Raw genomic sequence first — 19,533 nt, 5'->3', positions numbered from 1 at the left:
ACAATATATCTTTGGGAAGAAGGGGAGGGCTTGAGGGAAGAAGGGAAGGGGGAAATTGTCAAACACTTTTTCCTTCATTCAGACCCTGATCTGAGCAGCAGAGGCACTGTGGGCGTGTACAACTGCAAAGTCTCATGTGCTCTATCAGCCGTCTCAGCTAGATCACTCTGATGCATTAAGCCTTGCCTCTAGTTTGGGTGAAAGACAGATGGACAGTGCCAAGGTATGTTAAAGACAAGCCCACAGATGTCTGCCTAAGCTGATGTTTTCATAGAACTGACAGCTCTCGGCTTCCAAGTAACTTTTGTCCCCTATTTTCAGGGAGACCACACAGCCTTGGAGGATTTTCTCAGAAACCTCAGAGGCGGTGTGTACAGTGAATCAAACACAGGATCCCTTGATGCAGACCAAGGTGGAGTGAATAAGAAACTCATTATCAGCAGCTGAGGAGTGAAGTGCAGCTGGCACTAAAAGGAAACAAGCAGCAGACTCAAGAGCAGAGGCCAGGGTACGTATTGGTGTTGAAAGCTTGTGACAGTCCCCAGCTTTCCCCCTCTGTCTACGGTACAAGTGTCAGTATTCAAGAGCAGAGGTGGGTGCTCCATGGAGCATTGAGCCTAGCAGGGCCACAAGGATGGGAGTGGAGCTGGTGTTGTGGGCTGAAGGGACGCAGGTTGTGCAGAAAATGATTGTGCCCAAGCCTGCGGCAGGTAGCCCCTGAATGCTTTCCACCTTGATTTGCTTACAATGTTTTCAAGGGAGAGCTTGTCAATGGAGCTCCTTGGGGGTGATGGGAAGTGGTAAGGGTTGACACTGTCTGCTTGGTCTAAGCTTGTAGAAGTCAATGCCGGAGGCTTTGTCTCCAAATAGATGCTCACGCTGCTGGGAAGTTGCGACTGGCAGCTCCATAGCTGCATGCCTATGACAGCAATATCCAAAGGGCTCTCACCTTACCTGGCTCCCAAGTGCAGCCTCACCAGCACACCAGCTCTCAGAAGGAAGTGCAGCCTGCTTCCAGCGTCACTAGCGAGCATTGGTGAGTAGAACCTTCGTCAGTGCTGTCTGAAGAGAGCAATGGGAGATGGTTCTTTAGGAGCAGACCTCGGTTTTCAACCACAAGGACCTTAAGAAAGCCACCCAACAGCTTGCAGAGGTGCTAGACTAGTCCTCCCTTCTCATGACACTGCACAACTTTTCCCCATGGCTCCCTAGCAGACTCCCAACCTTGTTCATCCCTCCTCATCCCCTGCATTCTTTGTCCTTGCCTGACAGCGTCCATTGGTCTGCCACCACAGCCAGGGTCTCTTGTGGTGAGCCTTGCCTGCCCAAACCCACCTATGAGCTGACAGCTCCTCTTGGGTGGCTTGAGAATCTCTAGCCATACCCACAGGTGTCTCCAAAGCTTCAGGTGGGGCTGCGTAGAGTCTAGATGACACACAACACCCATGAGTATCCCTGTTAGCTGTAATGGCTTGTGCAAGCATAAACTTCAGAGACTCTCCAAAATCCTGCTCTACAGACCCTGCACCATCCTTTGCCTCACATTACCTCCACGGTGGAAGCTTGAGGATTTGTCATTGGAATGAAGGGATGCAGCCAGCAAAGCCAGACAGAGGGAAGAGAGGAGAAAGCAGGCGTGAAGAGGAGTGAGCAGACTGATGGCTCCTGGCCGCACTGGTAAGTGTGGTACTTGGAGATAGTTTCTTCGATGACTTGTACAAAAGAACTGTCACAAAGGGCATCAGTGGGAAAGGACAGGCAAGTCACTGAAGAAGCAGCTCTCGCGTCACGGGTATAACTGTGTTTGTTCTGACCTACCGTAGCCTTCTGTAGACTCTGTTTTGCAAAGTCAACCATTTCTTCCTCTAGCTTCCTGCGTGTTTCACTTGCATGCGGTTACACACCCTCTCGTATCTCTCTAGCTTTCATGGATATGGTTGAAAATAAAGCAGGCAGATGTGTGCCCTGAGCTCAGGGACAGGTGCACACCCTCAGGCAGGACTTGCCATAAGCACGGCTGGGCAGTGCTGATGGCACTGAGGCCTGGCCTCATGTCCCTGGCAAATTCATAGCTCCCTCCTGGCCCCCGCCTCCTGGGCTCTGAGGTCCCACCAAATCGCCCATCAGCCTTCACAAGAGTCATTCCCAGAGGAGGAGACAAGGCCTCAGAGAGCTTTGGAGGTTGCCCATAGCAGGAGGATCAGGCCGTCATTTGTTTCCCTTCATCCTCACTGTCAAAAGCTCAAAATAGCCCTGCTCTTGCAAGACTCCGGTGCGGGGTCATGCCTGCTTGTGCAGATGATATGCTTCCACTAATAGCACTCGAAGACATTCCTCGGCGGGTAGGTTGCCTTCTATATCTCGGCGCAACGTGCTGCCATGTAGGAGCTGGACAACTGTCTTGTGTCCTAAGACGGCAGATGCTATTCTTACCCCAGAGAGACTTGCTCTGGCACAGCTCCTTTCTCAGGTTGAATGTTAAAAATAAGAAGCAGGCCCAAGCGTGCCGTCCCTGCTAAGAGTATAAATCAAGAGTGGCCCCTCTGAAGTCCGTGCAATGACGCTGTGCCAGCCCAGCGCCTGGGTGCTCGCCATGCCCTCCTGGGACGTGCTGTCCCACGGGAGAACAGAGCAGCTGCCCAGGTACTTCCAGAAGTCAGCTGGGGCTCAGTGTGGGGTAGGTGGGGGCATCACTTCTCTTGTAAAGCAGCAAATGAAAAAGTCGGGCTGGGCTGTAGCTCAGCTTTTTTTTTTTTACCACTGCCTCCCCCTGTGTCCCTGTCTGGGTGAGGATGAAGACAGAGGCAGGGCTTGCTCCAAGGTTCGGCAGCACTGCAGAAGGCCATGTCCCTTTGCTCAGGCTGTGCTTTCACAGCACTCACTGAGGGAAGGTAGTAGGGCTGTACACCAGAGATCCCTCAAGGGCCACTGGAGTACCAGGGCTGCAGGAGAACACCTGGCTAGGCCGGTGGCCATCATGTGACGGTTATGGAGACCCGGCTCTTCCTGCAGCCTGACTCTACTAGCCCTTTGGAGAGCTCAGTAAAGCCGGGGTCACTGCCTGGTACAGTCACAACAGGCAATCAGGCAGAGGAAACCACGGCCCAGAGGTGTCAGTTGCGACGGTGGCTGTGCCTTTCGCCTCGCCACCGGGGCTGTTGTTCAGAGGACACAGGCCCCATCAGTTTCATTCCCAGCTCAGGTCCTGTCAGCTGTCACCGGAGCGACGCACAGGTTCTTTTAGGGATCCTTGGCAGAAGGATGGTGGCATTATTAGCAGGGGTTGGGAGCAGGGGGGACCGGTCACAGGGCTCCAGCAGGCTCCTGTCAGTCACAGGGAGCTCGGGAGGCAGCAGCCGACCAGGCCCACTGCTCAAGGCACCCATTGCCAGGGGGTGGCAGCATGGAGCCACCAAGGTGGACCCTCCTCTGGGTGGCTGGTCCGCTACAGACCCGCAACTGGGACACACTTGAAAATGGGTGCTTTTAGAGCTGCTGAAACTTCCTGGCCCACGCACTAGGAAAGAATCACACCAGAAAGGTGAAAATCCAACCAGGTGGGACAGCCAGTCTCATGTATTCACCACTGGGACAGAGCAAAGACCCGCGGAGTGGGCCAAAGAAGGCTCAGGCTTGTTAGGGTCATCAATGCTGAAAGAAGAGACCCTGAGCTGACAGAAGCAGCCACAGGTCAGCGTGCAGCCTAGGGAGAGTGACTGCAGCACCTCTTTTGACAGTCGTGATCTGGCTGGACCTTCACAGTGCAGGCACCAGGAGAGGCCCAGGGCTCTGGATCACCCTCACTCATCCTAGGATGACCATGAGATCCAGCCTTCACAGATGAGGACCTCCTAGACTCTTAGGCCAGCAAAGGCAACAGAGAAAGCCCTTTGCAGCCTGAAGTGTAGACAAGTCATTGCCATAGTCTACCTTTAAGCTACTTCAAAACAGATAAGTAATCACAATATTCTTCCCCATGAAATGGATGTGAAAATGGCACTGTGGACCCAAGAAAAGCCCACCTAGACCTTCACTGTTCAAACACAGAAGCAGAACAGGGCTACAGAGGGAAGAAGAAATCCTGCTCCTCATCTCCTTTGTCTGCCTCTCCTGTCCTGAAGTTTCCTCTCGCAGGGGAAGCCTGGGGCTGGGGCGAGAGCAATCGCACATCAGCTTCCCCTTTCCCTCTGGGACATGTCAGCAGGACCAGCTGCCTGGGAGACAGGGCTGCTGTGAGAGGCAGGGTCAGTCACTAACATACACTTGAAACACAGGCTGCCTCTTCCTTAGTGAGTAAAGCGGCCCCATAGGAGAAGATCAGTGGCGCAGAACAGCAAGTGCTGAGGACCTGGCACCTAGACTAAATGGCTTTCAGGGGAAAGAGTAGGAGTCCCAAGAGCTGAATGCCTGTCTGAGGTGGGATCATGTTAGATGTGCCCCTAGAGCACACCTGTCATGCAAACCAAAGTGCAGGACAACAGGGAGATTTGCTTCAATAGCATTTTCCTGTTTGACACTAAGCATTAATGAAGACATGCTCAAAGACTCCCCATGCAATTAATGCTGATGCACCATGGCAGCATGTGTGGACCCCAGTTGAGGCAGGGGCTGGGCAACACTCACCCCCAAAGACGCTATCACTGTCCCAAATGGGACAGTCCAGTCTGGGAGTCTCTGTGCAGCTGAGGCTGCAGACGTAGAAGTGCCCTCTGGTTGTAGTGCCTTAAAATCCTCTCCTTCCTCTTACTGACAGGAGTGAAGTCTTTTCTCTACTTCTGCCCTGGTCTGTGGCAATAAGTTAGCCACAACTCCAGGTGGGCCTTGGAAGGCCAAGAACAGATACTTGCCTCATTTAGGTGAGCTGCACTTCATGCCCTTGGCTCTGCCGATCCCGTCTCCAAGGAGGAGTCTGTGGCCAGAACGTGACATTTCCTTCATGATACAGCTATTGAGACAGCAATGGCCTGTCCCAGCATGAGCCTATCAGAGACCTGGGTCTCCAGGGCCAAGAGTCTCTGTGGTAAAATACACAATGGCCAGTAAAGAGCACTTGGGCATCCCGTCCTGGGATTTCTGCTGACTTTCAAAGCAGTGGTACTCAGTGCCACACTTGGCCACCGCACCATATAGCTGCCACATGAGCTGCCATTTTAACTACACCGTGATTACCATGACTACCTGCTGTGATTACCTCATATGGTTGTTACATTGCAGACTTTATGAAAGGCCTGAGAGCTTATGGGAGAAAGACATCCAAGCACTTTGGCAGGGCGAAATGGCATCAGAATTAGAAGTAGCTCTGGGAAACTGGAGAAATTGTCTCAGATTTTCAGAAGGAAATTTAATGAAGAGAAACAAAGTACTTTTGGGAATATTAGATGAGATAGACAAATGCACGGTTTACGGCTGTTAAACTAAGAAGGAAAGGAAGTGGGGATTATAACATATCACAAGCTAACATTCAAAAAAGAGGACATGTTGATATTTTTGAAGGTTTCTGGCATTTTTTTGGTCTGTATTGGTGTTTGGATGTTATTGTTGCAAATCTAGAAATTTTCTGCAGGAGGAAACAATTCACATTTCAGTGGGTTGTATAAGTAATTATGTGAATAAGAGAAACAGTACCTTTACTTTGGAAAATATATTTTGAACAAAATAAAATCATAAAAATATTTACTATAAATTAGATATACCTTAAATATATGATCTGCCTTACTTGAAAATTATCATATTTTTTAGGATTTTAAATTCACATCACTCTTTTAGGATGTTTTATTGTGCAGGGTTTTTTTAGGATCCTTGCTACTTGATATAATTTTCAGTCTGAACTAATCATCTCAGTCAAGTTGTGCTCTTCCTAAAGCCATCTTTACATAGATTATTCTTGCCCTACATATTGTCCTGTGCTTGAATTACAGTGCAGCTTTATTGAGGATGCAATATATTACATTACTAGGACACATGTAGAACACCGGTGACAAACTAAAGTTTTCTTCTTCTTGACTTGTGACTGTCTGCTATGTGTGGAGGTCAGGGGTTGCTTTGCACTGATGCGCTATTTTTAGAGTTAAGCTGTCTGTCATCTACTCAGTACTAATGCAAAGGTCCTGAAAAAAATGTTGGTTCATAATGGCCATAAAGAAAGACGTCTCAGAGAAAAGTTTGAAGTAGATGCAGTTAATGGGCTCAAATAGAGCTTCTGTCCCATATGGGTGGCAGGGGATTGGCAGAGGATCTCTGCAGCACAAAAGCAGTGTTCCAGTACTAGTAGCATAAATAGTTGAAAACATTTCCCCTCAGACACTCTTTGTCAATAAAGTAAAATTCAACAGTTCACACTGTGAGTTCCCCATCACACCCCAGAGAAGGAGGAAATCACCTAGCACCTGAGCTTTGTTGCTCAGGTCTCACGACAGTGCTCTTACACCTCCCACAGGATAGGCACCTGCCTGGCTGTACCATGCCAACAGCACAGCCCTGACATCAGCATGGTGCTGCTGGGAGAAATACAGTTCAACATACATGAAGTCTTTGGAATCAGAGCCCAAACAGGTAAAGTCCAAAACATGTGAAGCAAACAGCAGTGTGGGGTCATGGGATGCCTCTGCTCTGAGAGCCTACAAGGCACCCTGCTTCAGGAATATATGGCCAACTGGAGGGATTTGTCAGGGAGCTGAAGAGGCAGATCTGTGCCACCTGACATGGCAGTAACAGAATGAAGTGATCATTGCACATTTAGCTCGTTAGGCTAATATCAAAATAGGCTAATTTTGCATGAACAGCAATACATCCTGTCCTCAAGTGAGAGGTGTTATCCTATTATTCTCCAAACTGAAAGCAAGTTTTGAGAATCCTCTTTTTTTAATGTAAATAATGAATATGGGATTTACCAATAGAAAACATCTCATATGGTATCAATACTACAAACTCTTTCTGCACTTGAGAATGCCTTGTGTAATTTAAATAGTTGTAATGTTCAGAAGTCTTTCCTGTTTTATGAAGAAAGTTGGTAAAAATTTTGGATATAATTGTAACATCCACTTATAGCAACAAAAAGCTAGTTGTGAAAATCTAAACAAATCTATCTTCATAGTGTAGCCTCTCCTGCTTCTCTCACAGGTGTACTGTCAGCAGAGAAACAAGCCAATTAATCAAGTGTCTAGTAATTTTAGTTTATATTTCTGTCCTCATTTCTTCTCCTTTCATGCCATTCTCCAACTCTTTTTGCCTTTTCCTTCCCCTTCCATTGCTGTCAGAGCCTGTCCACCCCACTCACCTGTTCTGTAACTGAAGCTGTTCGGCTGCTCTGGCATGTGGTGGAAAGGGCATCCTGAATGTCTCCTCCTCAGCCAGGACCTACTGCTTGCATATCTTTCTCTGACATTTGCTGTGGAGATAGGAGGAATTTGAGTAACCATAGAAATCTCATGTACACTCAAGAGCTGTTCCTCTTTAAATCTAAAAGTGCTGTGTGTTAACTGTCTCTGATCTCTAGCTGATTTTGCTCTCCCTCTTCACTTTTCTTTGCAAGACTGTTACTTTTACTCAGTGGGCAGCTACTTAGGTGTTATTGGAGCAAAGTAAAGACATTTCTTCGTTTAAAGTCTACTGTTGAAACTTCCCAAGTAGAAGTCACTTCTTTTTTTCCCTGCTGTGAGGTCAAATAATAACTGTATCAAGCATTGCAGAAATTATTCTCCAAACAAAGGAAAAGGATCAGAAGATAGCAAGGCCACCTCAGTCCATTCATAGCTAGCTTGAGATACACGGAGGTTCTGAACAGCAACAGACACAAAGGGTAGCTCGCTTGTGTTTTATCTTTGCAATAGCCAAACCAGTAACTGACACAATGTACCTTACATATTAACAGGTTAGTCTTTTATTTGTTAGGCTCATCACTGTTTTTTCCCTAGAAATAATCCCCAGCTCCTTTTATACTCTATCCTTTCTACCACTGCTCATCAGGAATGATAGCTCAAATCCCTGAAGGACATGTCTTACCCAGATAAACCACAAACAATTACCCAGACTAGATACCCTGTGCCAGGAGCAGAGAAAGCACTCATCATATTCCATTTAATTCAACACAACGCCCACCTTTCAGTAGAATAAAAAGAAGTTTTCATGTGAAAAGTGTCCTTACCATCTCCAGGATCCAGTGCCCAGCCACATCTTAGCAGAAGTGTCAGAATAAGAAGCTTTGCACCAGAGAATTAGTGTTCCAGCATTTCTCCTTGTCTCATGCCAGCATTCCTGAGAGGTCTTATTTTACCCAGAGATCTTCAGTATGAGGCTACACATTCCTTATCAGTCTGTTCATTAAGGATCCACAGGCACAAAGATCACTCTTGGCATGTTTTATAAATACTAACAGCATAGCTGAGAACAGCATTTGCAAGCTGCAAATCCTATCAGGAATTTTCTTCAAGATTAGTGTGAAAATGAACATTAAGCAGTAAAAAATACTGAACATCTTTCTCATTTTTTAACAATAAACTTGGGTGCTTATCTTTGCATTTTCTGAGCAATTTAGCATTACGAGGCAACTGATTTTGTTGTATGTTGATAATTTGATTCCTTTAGCTAAAGACTTGTCATATCCTAGCACCCATTCCCAAGATAAATTATTCTAGTAACCCTCTGGGTGTTAAGTCCATTTCCTAAATGCATGTGTTAACCTATATTGGCAACAAGAAGAAATGTGTATGTATTCCAGATGTAGCATTTAGATCAGGGTTTTTTTTTTTTTCTGAGTTCAGTCTACTGAAACTAAGATATTTCAGTCAGAATGGAAAGAATGATTTAAAATGTTCAAATCTTGAGAGTTTTTGCTTTACTTACATAGAGAGCCTTTAGATCTGAAAGTGCTTGGGACACAAAGGAATTAAATAGAAAGTTTGGAGAAAGGGTATTTTGTGCTATGAAGTATGGATTTCTCAAGGAAACATCTCATACATCTCATCACAAGCTATTCACACATCACCTGGAAATCACTTGATTTTCTGAACAGATGACCAGTATTTTATCAAGATCCAGTGACCAAACCCTGTGTTTTACCCACTTCACAGAAGAGAATGAAATGTTAGTCGATCTGTGGAGAACTCCTGGACTATCCACCTTTAGAAGAAGTGTGATCCAGAGTAAAGCAATGGGGATGTGTAAAATTTAACTCCAGAATCTCTGGTCATAATGGAAGCTGATCATCCCTCTGTATAGAACAGAAGAGTGCTGTATGCTTTTGTCTTGCTATTTATTCAAAGTGTTCTGTAGTTAATGTTCTACATTGAAACCTAGGCCTCTTGTTTCCTTCAATGGAAATCAAATAACCTTCTCAAGTGGTAAGTTCCTGCCTAACAGAACTGCAGTGTGGGACGGCCACTTTGGGGTCTAAAAATAATCATAGAATATGATGAAGAAAGAACAACAGATGATGTTTCAGCTAGATGTCTTTGAAAGTTCTCACAGAGAGCGAGTAGTCTAAATGTTTTACTTATAAAGTCTGATTGTAATGCCCACTTTTGTGTTTGATTTCTGGAGACTACAGGCTGTACGTGACTGTCATGTATTGCCAAAAACTTGAAACTGATTGCTATCCTCAGCTTAACAATAGGTTTTGATTAGTTCTCTTCAACCCTGCAATCAATGGAGTTGTATTTTGTTAGAAGGCTGTGACTGGGAATGAGATGGGAAAGCCTTGTCCTGCCTGCTTCACTGTGAGTCAGGTGAAGTCTTTTGAAGGGAAGACTGGCCCTTCCCTGATAGCACTTAAACAGGACAGGAAGATGAGAGGTAACTTCCAGAGTGAAGGGATGAACAGAGGTACAAGAAGGAGATCTGAACATAGGGGCCTGCAGCAGACTGCTCAGAATAGAAGGGGGCAGGCACACAGTCAGGTCTCAAAAGTATCAGCTAGAAGGATGACCAAAAGAAGGGAAAGGTTTGCAGAGCTTGCTGAACCAAGACAGCTAAAAATTCCACAGCTGAAACCAATACTGGAGAAAAGGACCTGCTCCAGAAGGACAGAAAGGGCAGGGAGAATTTTTTATTACATGCTTTCTTACTCTGACTTTTTTTTTTTTTTTTAAAGGAAAGACCTAGGCCTCTCATCTGTAACTGTTGGTCTAACGAGGTTCTTCTTCTGGCTCCCCAGGTCCTTTCTCCTCTGAGATTAGCAGAGGTTCTGTCAGAGGTACTCTTGACACCTCAGCAAAATTTACAAGTTATTATTTGATTATACTGGTTTAGTAAAAGGGACAAGGTACAAAATCAGTGGCATAAATTTATGCTGCCATGTCTAGGGAAGAATTGCAGTTAGCCTATGAAAAGAAGCAACATCCTAACATGAAAGGCATCAGTAAAGATCAGCTGTTACAATTTTTTAGTGTTGTTTTCCATAAGCATATATTAGAACACTAATATATTTTGAGCACTCTTAGCAAAGGAATTTAACAGTATTAGACACAGACCTTACACTTACTGTGTACTTCTGCTATGGAAACCTAGCTGTTTCTTGCAATGGGCACAACTGAATAGTATGAGCATGAGATGTGGGTGCCCAGTGACACCACAGGCAGCTCAGACACAGCTCTTTCTCTAACATGGCTCTCCAGAGAAGTGGGGAGGGAATGAATCATGACCTGCAAATCAACGGTGCCCTGTGCTGTTCAGAAGTCAGGACTGTTCTGGTGTTGCTTCCCTCAGATCTGCCATTCACCTTCAGCAAGATTTTCTGGAAGTTGTGATATTCTGATAGTGGTATGAGATGATGACGTTTCCAACCATGCGATGTGGACAACAACCTTCCAAACACACAGTCCGGATATGATTCTGTTTGTATACATATAAGACAATTAATGTAGTTATGGCATGATAAGAAAGCACTGTTGGCTGCATTTTCTCTGCAGAAAGCTCTTGGAGCCCAGCCTCTCAGTGAGGGAGTCACAAAGAAACATTGAAATAAGAAAATGTTATGCAGAAAGCCAGTGGAAAAATGACATTTCACAGAAAGACAGACTGAGTTTCAGCAAGGGCTTCTCATTTCCCTGAACTGCTTTTTGACTTTATTGCAATGAAGTTAGGTGCCAGGACAAGTTCTCACCAGGTGGAACTGCACCGACTGCACTGCACTCCCGCATATCATTAATACAGAACACATTGTCCTCCAAAGTGTAGTGTGTGTAAGAAGTGTGGGGCTGCAGCAGTCTTGCAAATCTGCATGCAAGGGGACAGGATTTCATCACAATTCTCGACTTTCATCTCCAAAGGACACAGCTCCTCTTGGGATTTTTGCTCTTTGAGACTGAAAAAAATGGTAAAGAGAAGAGTGTTATTCAGCAATTAAAGAACGCTCCACTCCATTCTGAAATGAATGATGTTGTAATGAGTTTGCCTCTTGGATTCCTATAGGTGCAACAGCTGAGATTAGCTCAAGCCCTTTCCATTCCAGCAAAACTTTTGCTGTATCACCTCATATACCGTGCACCCATATTACTGCACCTTCTCTCTCCACTGCCTGTCCCTCCATAGAGGTTCCTTACTCATTTCTTCTTCCTGTCTTTACATCCCCTATCCTGCATTACCCCACCTCAATTTCTCCACTGATCAGTATCTCTCATTCTTCTTGTCCTCACTCACCTGACCACGACATCTTCTTGGTGGGATGTCCCTCATACTACATGTTAGCCCTTTCCGTGCCCACACACAGGGTGGGACAGGCACACATATACTGCATCTTTGCTCTCCCAGCTGCACCTGTGCTTAGTTCATGCAGGTCCATGATCTGTCAGAAAGCAGTACATCCATGCAGACATTCCTGGTTCCTCCCATGGCCCTGAGTACCTCTCAGTTCCTGGTCGGGGCATCAGGGACCCCAATCACCTGAGGAGGAGCAGCTGAAGTGACCTGTCCCCAGGCACAGGAGACACTGCTATCTGTATAGGCACCTGAGCCTGCTCTCCAGGCCATCGATCCACAGGAGGAGGTTTCCTATCAGAGCAGAAGCTGAGCAGTTCTGAGCTCTCTCCAGCCTCCCAGAGCTCACTAGCAGGGGTTGTTTGCTTTATTCTGTGAGCTTCATGCTGAGTGGGAGATAAGTAGATCACTTGGAGTCATGCTTTTAATCTTCATCTAATGGCAGTAGTAATGTACTCCTCTATAACCAATTTCACTCTGCAATGCATCTTGTTATCCCCCAAATCTCTTTCTACCTGCATGTATCCCATACTATGCCACTGTGTAAGCAATAAAATCTTGCAAGGCATAGATCAGAGGACACGTTCATCGTGTAAGTACAATCAGTGTTATGTTGGAATCTACTAACGCTTATTGACTTAAATGAATTCTCTCCAAAGATACAACCAGTAAGAAATAAATGCCACAGCAGCCAATCTTCAGGAAAAGTTGCATGACAGAACTCAGGAGTCACAATTTCTCAGTACAAGGCACGATGCTACCTAACTTTTGAAAGTTCCTTTATGCTGGAATGAACCTATATACTAGGACTTCCTAATTTACTGCCCACTGAGCAGATACCCTAGTGGATAAACAAATCTCTCCAAGATGTCTGAAATTATTGGGACTGTACTGGGAAACCTAGTTAAAAAGTGGAAGCTAGTGAGACTGCCAAAGGTATTTGATGAGCATATAAAAATTATAAATTGCACAGAATTTCACTGCTGCACCGTAATGAAAGAAGAAATGGGACCTCACAATTTATTCTCTACTCTTCTGGAATTTGCTAGCTGCCACAGAGCAACCTGTTTATAGTAAGATTTAACCTAGAGAAGATGTGAAGACCTTCTTAGCTGAATGCAAGAAATCAGCAGCGTTCCTCTTCAATCACTTTCAAGTTGTAAATCAGAATGGATGAGTAGTATATAAAGACCTGGGGCCTGCGATCACTCTTTTCCTAGGTTTATTTTTGGTAGGAGGTTCTGACACCTGAACAAGAGCCATGAGGTTTCTTCCACTAATGATCACATTAAACTCATAGATAAAGTTAATGAAGAAGGTAGCACACTTCCAGGCTGTGAAATTTCCTTCCACACAGGAATGTTACAAATGCAAATCTCCAGTTCACAATGCAAATCTAAATGTAAAACTCACTGTGAGATTTTGCCTGGCCGTAGGCTGGAAATCCGTGTCTATGTACATATTTTCACTTTGACTATGGTGTGTTGCTATGTATTCTCTCTCTCTCTCTCTGTCTGCTAACACAGAGCCTGATGGAAGAGAAGTCATATCTTAAGCGCTGGCAGAGAGTGAGGCAGCTGCCTCATCTCTTTCTCAAGATGGTTCTATTTTCAGCATGCCTGAGTCTCTTCTCCATTGGAAATGTCAGCACTGCAGCACCTTGCCCACGCCACATTGCTGAGCAGGACATTCTGTATCCAGGGACTGCTCTCACTCTGCCTCTTCTCTTTTTGATTGTGCTGTGGTTTGCTTTCCCCTGCAGTGAAGTCCAGCCCTGCAGAGACAGTAACAGTACTGGGAGAAAGTTAGTGGTGGGCACGATCTATTTAATTTTTCTTTTTGCATTAAGGCATTGTTGCTTCTTTCAGCAGATTCTTTATGAAGAGCTAGCATTCAAATAGCTGCCTTTCATAGGTATTTCAGAAAGATAGAAAAGCAAATGTTGTGTAGCCCAGAAGCTTTTCACACTCATATGAGTGGCTAGATGATTAAACACTACGATTTTCTTTGCAGGAGTTTCCTGTCCTATGGTACATGGGCTTTCAAGGACAGACTGCCTGCAAGCTTTCATTAACATCACTATTAGTCCCTAGAAAGAACCGTTAGAGGATACGGTTACAAGTGATAATCATACACAGACATTCTCACTGGCAAAGAAGCAATGAACTTTTTTCCTCTTAGTCTCTTTTACATGTATTTTCTTCTGATCTCTTTTCTTTTTGCAACATCTTCAAATCTAATCCAAGTGGCAAAGGCCTTTCCTTCTAAATCTGTACTGGGAATTCATGTCTATCTTGTGATCAACATCACATGCTCTGTCACAGCTGCCATTGATGTCAATCATTTTTTCTTGCTTAAAATATATGCATCTTAACAGCATCTGTGGAAAAGCAGGGAAATTTTGGTTGATGAGAACTGGAAAAAGAATATTGTATGATATTACAGTTTTCAAATGAAATGTTAAATGTTAAATATGTCCTATTTATCTTCACAATTAGCAAAAGCCTTTAATTACTGTTCGCTCCAGCAGGACTTACTGAATTTACACTGTCATTCATTTTATTGGCACTGAATTTTTTAATGCCAAGCACTGAGCAGTTTACTGTTCAACCCTGTATCCTTGATGTGCCTGAAAAATTAGCAATTACCTTAGTTGTACAACCCAACTAACAGAAAAATAGACAAGTGCACTAGGTGTAGTCTGTAAGGACACCTCAAAGATGGGTATGCTTTTGAAGTGTTGTGGTTTAATCCCAGCCAGCAACTAAGCATCACGCAGCCTCTCATTCATTCCCCCCCCCCCCCCAGTGTGATGGGGGAGAAAATCAGGAAAAGAAGTAAAACTCGTGGGTTAAGAACAGTTTAATAGAACAGAAAAGAAGAAACTAATAATGATAATGATAACACTAAAAAATGACAACAGTAATAATAAAAGGATTGGAATGTACAAATGATGTGCAGTGCAATTGCTCACCACCTGCTGACCGACACCCAGCTAGTCCCCGAGTGGTGATCCCCCACCCCCACTCCCCCCAGTTTCTATACTAGATGTGACTTCACATGGTGTGGAATACCCCATTGGCCACTTTGGGTCAGGTGCCTTGGCTGTGTCCTGTGCCAACTTCTTGTGCCCCTCCAGCTTTCTCGCTGGCTGGGTATGAGAAGCTGAAAAATCCTTGACTTTAGTCTAAACACTACTTAGCAATAACTGAAAACGTCAGTGTTATCAACATTCTTTGCACACTGAACTCAAAACATAGCACTGTACCAGCTACTAGGAAGACAATTAACTCTATCCCAGCTGAAACCAGGACATGAAGAAAATTTTTAATTAGAAATTTAAGGAAAAAGAGAAACCCCTATGACTGCAACCATATGATGAATTTTGGAAATTTTTTTGAATCTTCCTAAATGTGTTTTAATACCAATTTCTTGCCATGATATTTTAAACTCTCAGTTATAAAGCAGAGCTTGAGAGAACAAACAGTAAAAAGAGCTCAGTTGAAAGTTGAGTTCCCATTTAACAACAGCTTGTTCCTTTTTGAGCAGTAATCTGCACCTATATGCACTCTGCACACTACTAGCAATTGGTTCCAGAGACTTCTGCCTATGTAGGACCTATGAAGGGTCTTAAACACTTCATTTTAACAGCTTTCTAGATCTACTGTGATGGTAGTCTATTTACTGGATGGACACTTCTAAGCCAGCCGAGTTCTTGTGGAAATCTCCCAGTGCTCCCATGTAAGCAAGGTTCCTTTGTCTCTTAATCAGATGATTCTAGGCCTTGTTTGCCTGTGAGAGTGGAGTTCACAACCTGTAATCCCAGAGCAAGGAGAACAGACAGGAAATATCCATTTTTTGGGGTGTGTGTCAGGAACACACTATCTCAGTGAGTTCCTGAAAATTTCTGTCAAGACATAGATGAAAGGGCTGAAGAATTTGCTGATATGTGTTCACATCAAATCATTCAAGCAGATGCCCTTACACTACTCTACGTCTGGTTAGTTCCTTAGTCTTATGCTGAAGTTACAGCCATCTCACTCAATGCATGTTCAACTTCTAGTGCTCATCATAAGTTTAAACCACAAATCAAATGGACTTATTTTTTTGCAAAGCCTAGTTGCCAGACAATTTAGATGCACACAGTATGTAGTTCCTACGTGATGCAAAATAGCAACTGTGATCCACGAGTCTTCTGCTTACAACCAACTACAGTCCCTGGAAATATGCTCTTACATACTGGTGATTGTTCCAACACTGCTCAGGTCCTTCCTGCAGGAGATAAGAGACGCTTCTCCTGCTTGTAAAGGAACTGAGAATAACCTTTCTACATGCCTCCTTTCTTCCCTGGTAATACTTCTTAGATATTTTAGAGCAAGAACTCACATATTAAAAAAACCCCAAACTTGTTTCAGTTGAGTTTTTCTCCTCTGGCACGCATCTATCCATTTTCAATTATACTTCTTCTGCTGATTATCTCTTGTCTAGGGAAAACATGGACAGCTTTGATGTCTTCATTTTATTTAAGTAAAAAATGCATAGTGAAGTCCTCATAGCCATACTTTATAGAGAACAAGGTTAAGCTCACTCATGAAGAAGAAACACTACTTCTTTTCAGGAAACTTAGGAACTAAACTATTTTTGCAAATTCCTAATTGTATATTTGGGAACTCTGAACTTATGTTAAGGCTAGCCTTTCTGAAAGTCTTCTGCAAGCTAAGGCAGGATATGAAAGTAAAAACATTAATTGGTCCAAGTTGTAGTGCTGTCGGTAACAGAGTTGATGTCTCCAAGAAGCTACTGAAGGTTTTGGATCTGCTTATGCACAGCTCCAGGAGAGTGAACTATTCAGTTCCCCATCTGACAGCCTGGATTTTAAAACATGTCTGTTCATTTTCTGTGGGCTAGTCTGCTCAACCAAGTAGACCATGTTACTTGCATGGTCCTTCCTTTTAGTCCTGTAGGGCTCTTAGTACTAGTTATATTGTCTTTGATACTTCATAGCCCTATTGACTAGCTGATCTAAAACCTCCATTTGATGACCTACTGTATTGTTTAGGCAGTGGGGAAGGAGTTACAGAGATGGGCAAGTGAGGAACAATCCCTCTTTTTCCATTTTATGGGCTGTCTCATAGGAAATGTTACCATTCTCTGAGTCTAAGAGCACTTTCAAAAAATGTTTTAGTTTCTAACACTAGCTTATGTGGGCAGAGCAGCTCCTATACCCAAGCCCTCCATGCTAAAAGCACTGCTGAGTGACTGTCCACACCTGGAGACACCTCAACTCACTGGCTGCTTCCCTTCCAAACTAGACGTTCCCTTGGCTGACTGCATGCCCAGAGCTGCCTGTCTTTGTGCCTCACTCCTGCCTGTTACACAGCTGGGTCAACATCCTAGACAACACAACAGCAAAACCCCAGAAGAGGTCTATAGAGAAGATTGGCTTTGTCATTGGCCACTGGGAAGTCAAAGATTTTCAGTCCCCAATCTGAGGGGAGAAAGCCCCCAGCTGTCCCATCCTGGGAGAGGCCTCAGCCATCCCTTGCTCTTCTTGCACGGTCTTCTTAACCCCGGGCTCTGAGCTGCCAAGACCTTTCTGTCCCCTCCTCAGCCAGGACCGATAGCCACTGGGCCGCTGGACACCACGTGGCACCCCAGCACCCCGGGGACTCAGCTGCAAGAGCCCCTCAGAGCAATGTCTGCTCCCCCTCCACGCTGGGGAGCAGAGTTGCTCTCTGGGTCCTGCTGGAGGGAGGTGGCCCCGCCAGCCCCCCTTGGTGTCTGGTCCCCAGAGAGGCAGGACTTCAGATGCACCCCTGCGCTCACCATTTCCCACTGGCTGGCTTTGGGCTCCTCCTGGGCAAGGTGCAGAGTGTTTCCATCAGCCTTCCCATGTCCTGAGCATGGAGTTCAGCAGTGAGCTCTGGGTTTGGGCTCCAAAAAAGTGGGCACTGCAGTGCTGCAGCCCTCCTTGGAATGGGCTTTACAAGCACAGGACATTGCCTGATGCTGGATATTACATCAGATTGATGCACCATTTTTCTAACTCTGCCCACATGTTATCCACTGAGCTCTTTTAATAACCAAAATGCCAATGACCAGGGGAAGAATGTGTTTAAATCTGACACAACTTAAAGCAGCTCAGGTAAGAGTTGTTATATATTTCCTCTGGCTGAACTCTGTAAATCAGGAATTTCACCTTTTTGCTCAACTGAAAACACTTCCTTTTTTACAGACATGGGGATGCTGTGATTTTTAGCTGTTAAAATCAGAAGGTACCTTTTGTTCTTATATGTTATATAGTGGATACCACAAAAATTTCCAACTCCTTGTTCATTATTAGGGACATGCAGAATGTCTTTAGATACCTCTCCTTTCTGGGAAATTTAATATCTTTTAAATATAATGTACCTTTATATTTATCTTTATATCCATCAGCATCTGTATTTATCTCAGGACCCTGGAAATCATCTCAAGCACTCTGTACATGAGCATTTCAAGAGCTGATATATTGTCCCTGCAGGAATCTGAGCTACATTAGGTTTCTGGTTTTCTATTTTCAAGAAAAACACCTTGGGTTTAGTCACAATGAATTGTAGGTTTTTGTATACAGTTATTTTTCAAGTATTTCTTTATAAACCTAACAACATCATGTGAAGAAGATAAATGCTGCCACCTGCATTGTATAGTTTAAATTCTTGCAGCAGTGCGTACCAATCTATCTTGGATGGATCAGAAAGTGACCCAGAATATGTCAGCATAATCCATAAGTCCTGCATCCAAGTTCTCTAAGTGCCTTAACTGACCGAGATTCCCTCCTTAATTGTCTTGTCAAATTATTTATAGTAGCTATAGCCACACAGTTGGTAAGATATAAAAAATTTCTAATTATATCTATTCAAATCAAAGGACAATTATGTCTTTAGGTAAGTCTGCCAAACAATGCTTTGCCAAAGAAGGTTGGTCAAAAATGCTTTGACCGAAGAAAGAGGAAGAATCCAGAGCATCTGCATACCAGATTCTATAAAATCTCGTTGGGACTATTTTCCTTGCTCTCATTGAAAGTTTCAAGGTAAGTGTATGGGTTCTGTAGAATTGCTGAGGCTGAGCAATTTCTCTTTATCTTGCATATCTCATTGCATTCTGATTGCTTCTGATAACCAGAAGGGTGGGCTTGGTTCTGATAGCTGGAATTTTCAATCTGATTTCTATGACATCTTTTTATTTCTAACTTAAAATTTATCTCTGGAATACAATGGAACATAAGAAGAAAGTTACCAACTTGTTAATACACTAGCAACTGACTTAGCATCTCTGATGTCATGACAGGCAACATCGTAAGTTATTAACTGTTAGTTCAATTACATTGAGGTAATTTTACTATATTCATGCCCCATTTTTTGTATTCATACTCATTGCAGAAAAGATTGGACTGAGCCTGATAAGATGTATAAAGTGTGAAAGTGAGTAAATTCACTTTCCACAGATCTTGGGCAGTGGAAGGACTTCTTGGAGACTCATTGCTGATAATTAAGGGCAACAGAAGAGAGGGATTTGCTTTAGGTTTAGTTCTTCAGTATACCAATAGTAAAATTGCAAAACACCCACCAGTATGACAATATTGCAAAATTGTAATCAATATTAAAAACTCTGTTCACACTTAGAAGACTAAAATTATTTAGAATGCTGTCTCATTCTCAAGTGGGATGTAAGTACTTACGTGTTCAAATCAAAACTACCTTTCAAAAGGTGTTATTGAAAATGACTGGAAATATAGCAAATGTAAGAAATTTCATCACTCGCACAGAAAACTATTGTCTAACTGATAGAAGATGTCTTCTT

General features: G+C 44.0%; 1 long non-coding RNA gene across 2 annotated transcripts in view; it reads right to left on the bottom strand.

Moving 5' to 3' along the window:
- Positions 1-11,014: 11,014 nt before the first annotated feature.
- LOC142038901 (uncharacterized) overlaps positions 11,015-19,533 on the bottom strand; it is a 92,230-nt gene continuing 83,711 nt past the window's right edge. For both annotated transcript variants that reach the window (XR_012652723.1, XR_012652722.1), the window contains one exon: positions 11,015-11,299. This is a non-coding gene — a long non-coding RNA (uncharacterized LOC142038901). The remainder of the gene's footprint in view (positions 11,300-19,533) is intronic.

Source organism: Buteo buteo, chromosome 13 (assembly GCF_964188355.1).
Source record: "Buteo buteo chromosome 13, bButBut1.hap1.1, whole genome shotgun sequence".
Taxonomy (NCBI): Eukaryota; Metazoa; Chordata; class Aves; order Accipitriformes; family Accipitridae; genus Buteo; species Buteo buteo.
This window is presented reverse-complemented; position numbering and strand designations above follow the sequence as displayed.